The sequence below is a fragment of the Alligator sinensis genome, unplaced genomic scaffold, assembly GCF_000455745.1.
Source record: "Alligator sinensis unplaced genomic scaffold, ASM45574v1 scaffold216_1, whole genome shotgun sequence".
NCBI classification, from domain to species: domain Eukaryota; kingdom Metazoa; phylum Chordata; order Crocodylia; family Alligatoridae; genus Alligator; species Alligator sinensis.
The window spans coordinates 4,866,203-4,870,138 of record NW_005841868.1 but is presented as its reverse complement, the minus strand read 5'-3'; positions in this window follow the sequence as shown (position 1 = coordinate 4,870,138).

Sequence of the window (3,936 nt, the reverse complement as noted above, 5' to 3'; positions counted from 1 at the left end):
GAAGACGGCGGCTTTGACAGGGCTTCTGATGACTTCTCCCTGCATCAGCAGGAGCTACCGGAAGGGGATAAGGCAGTTCTCTTCAGTTCTTTCTGCAATACTTGTCATTTGTCCCGCAGCTTAAGTCCCTGTTACTTTTCCTTGCAAGCCAACCCAGGGCAGGTTGGAAATGCTGCAACTAGAACCTAATGCTTCCCCCTGCAGGTCCCCGGTACTCCTGTTTCCCAGAGTGATGTGGGGCTGCAGTTTAGTCCTGGGAGCTGGTTCTATGCTCTGGGGATCGGTATCTTTTCAGCTCCCAACATTCATGCTTCTCTGCCAGGTCAATGCTGCATGCAATGCAGTATTTATTGCAGCAGCATGGTTAGCTGTAGCAGCTATGTTTGCACCTGTCTACAAAAGTGACACCCAGGGCTGCTTCCTCGGCTACCTCCTCTCAGTTACACTACTGGAGGTGAAGGCGTTAGACTTCCCTGTACTGTTTTTCCTGCACTCACTGCTAAACTGTTTTTGAAATCCACATTGGAGGAAAAGATGAATCTTCCATGGGACTCAGGAGTGAGATGCGAAGTGTTTTCTAATGATCAGAGCAGAGACTGAGAATCAGGTTGCTTGGACTCTATCCCTAGTTTTACGTCTGCTTTGCTGGGTAACTTGGGCAGGATACATCATGACAATTCTCAAAGCTTTGGTGCCACAGCTGTGGAATGGACTATCCACAGCACTCTGGGCTATCAGGAGGTGCATTGTACTATTATGCAGTAGAATTCTGATGTCTGTACATGAAAGACAGCAGGAGAAGTACACACTCTCACACTGAGGCAATGACCCGCCATTCCTATTTGGAAGGAAATAGATGGTGGTCAAGTTTTGTTTTTTATCCCAAACTTGGTCAACTCCTAGACTGCATCAAGGCTTAGACCAGTGCTGACAGCAGCTGGAGTGCAAACTCTGACTGCCCCATTGCTACTAGGTCAGGGAGGGCAGCCAGCCTATGAGATGCCTTTGCAGCATCCATGGTCAGAGCAGCAAGATCCCTAAAATTTACTATTCAGTTGCCTTGATATGGGCTGGACTCTACACAGGTTCTCACTCACTATGCCTGGTTAATAGGAAGCCAACTCCTCTGGACAATCTTCACCACCACAGGGCAACAGAATAACTAGAGACTCAACTGTTGCTAAAGCTTCCTGCTAAGCGCCCTCATCACATCCTCACTGTAGGCAAATGTTATTGATACACAGTGATAGCAGATAAGAGCAATGCAGGCAAAGCAAAGAAAATAACACCCCTAAATTTACATTTACCAGTTCCAGGGTTTACAGAGGGAAGGTGTAGCTGGCCAGTATGCGAGCTTTACCCTGTGGTTTGGGGAGCGCCCTCAACCTCCAAGGCTGCTGACATCTGACATTCAAAAAACAAACCAACCCCCCAACAAAAAAACCCACAGGGTAAAGCTCACATACTGTCTATAAAAGCTCCAGTTTCCCCTACCTCAGCTACCAGGAGTCCCTGCATTTCTGAAGATGGGGGTATCAGACTTCCTGCTGCTTCTGTTGCCCCTCTTTGGAAGGAGCTCAAGTAAAGCAAGTGTTTCTTCTGCTAAAAGACTTTAAAATATGTTTGTATGTTTTTTAACTTGAGCTGATTGTTGGAAACTGATCATTTATTACACATGAAATGTTTCACAAAATGTTGGTCATTTGATGAAATACACACAGGATTGGTCCAAGCTTCTGAGGATGCATGCTTCAAGTGTCCACAGCTTGGTGTTGCCCCACCATGCAGAGTTCTCCTACCTGTGGCCCCCAGGGCTTCCAGAGTCAGGTGCAGCCAGCTGTGCAGACTGTCCCAGGGTTAGGGTCCAGGTGCTTTCAGAAACTACAGCTCTAAGGCACTCACTCCTATGACAGTGCTTCCAGGCTGCTGGAAAATCCTGAGGCATGGGTCTAACTGGGGCTTGATTCACTGCTATGCAGCAGGAAGGTTGAAAACCCTGAGCACTCAGGGTTTATAGGTCTGTATGAGGGACCCTGGAAGCCCTGAGAATCCCAACTGGGGCTAGGGCTCCCAGGGTCTATGACCCCTGGGCATCCATCTCAAGAGGAGAGTTCAGAGCTCAGGTCTCCCCTGGGCTGCTAGTTTTCCAGGCCAACTGAGTGTCTGCTACCCTGGGGAGCCCAGACAGCCCGCTGATCTGGGAGCCTGGAAGACTATTTCCAGTTCCAGGCCAGTCAGAATTGTATTGCTGTCCTGGAGCCACAGGTTTCAGTGGCTGTTGGGTCCAGGGAAGATTACTGCATTTGGAAACACCAAGCACTGCTGTTGTTTCTTTTTGAGATCTCCAGTTTGGGGGAAATTTCAAAATATAGGGCTTCCCTCCAAATGATGCTGCAAACCATCCAAGCTACTTGTGAACCAGACAGCCTTAATTTCAGTCTGTTCTGCACTTAACCTCCCTGAGGCACTGGGGAAGGATTCAGTACCACACTTCATGAAAAGTTCTTGATGTGGCAATAAGCTTTTCCTCTTGTACTTGAACTACACCTACACCACATGGCCAAAGTACAGGCAACCCCGCTTAGCGCTCTTAATTGGTTCCTGAAAAACTGAGTGTTAAGAGAAAAGAGCATTAAGTGAAACTGAAAGCATTTGACAACCCAAGATAGCAACCGCAATTGTTTATAATGACCCAAGATGGCGGCCGTGAGCGCTATAACAAAACTCGCTGAGTGCTAAGTGAAATCAGGTATCAATTTAAAATGAGCGTTATAGCAAAATAGCACTAAGTGAAACGGCGTTAAGTGGAGGTTGCCTGTAGTCTAAATCCATAGCCATGATAACATACACTTTCTTTTCAAATAATTTCAAAGACTTTTCTGTTGCCCTTGGGAGCTGAGGAAGATCAGGAAGGGGACAAGCAAGGGGCCAGATACGACATCGTCTAGCATGGCAGCAACAGGTCCTGGAACAGATGAAGCTAACCAGCACCCCACTAGCCCATGTCCACAGGCACTATGCTCAGGGTTCCCCCTGGCATCTACTCTCAAGCCCTTAGCCTGAGGCAGACCTGAGAGCAGCTGCTGGATTTGAACTGGGTTTAAACTCGGAGCAGCCTCACTGTCAAACTTCCAGGTGTGGAAGTGGGCTGTAGCCTCTGTAACCACTTAAGTCTCAGAAGTACTCTTATCTAGAAGAGAGATCTGATCTTGAGGCCACATGCCTTGTCTACCCTGGGCAAGGGGGCTCTGTTGAAGACCTCAGTCTATCTTGTGTTTAGTTCATGATGCTGCTGCTGTGGATGGCAGTATGGAACAAAACTGCCTCAGCCTCCAAGGAGACACTAGATCAGAAGTGTCCAACTGGTAGCTCTTAGGCTGCATGCAGCCTGCAAAGCATTAAGATGTAGCACCCAGACTCCCACCTAGCCACTGTTGCCCCTATTGCTCTGGCTGCAGCAGCACCCAGGGTCGTGGGGATCCCCCTCTCCCCACAAGTTCTGCTGCTTTACCCTTTGCCAAAAGGTGGGTATACGTGGTGCAGCACAGCCTGTGCTTCTAGGGAAGCCGGCAGCCCAGCATGCCAGTGCAGTGCAGCACCACGAGAGCCTGCAGGGAGCTGAATGGGAGACAGGGGCCAACACAGCACAGGGGAGTGCCTCCTCACCCACCCCCACATGGTGCAGCAGGGTAGGGGAGCGCCCCCTTGTGCATAATAGAGGTGGGGGCACCTGTACACGCATGATCCCCTCTAGTGTTGCCCCTGCAGTGTGTGACCACTGCTAGGGTGGCCTACGCAGGCATGTGGCCCCTGACTGCTTTGAAGTTAGACTGTCCTACTTTAGATGGCAAAGTTCTTGGGCTATGAGCCACCTGTTTGGGATGTGGACAAATGGAGGACTTGTAGACCACACTGATCCCAGACTTTTCATCTTTT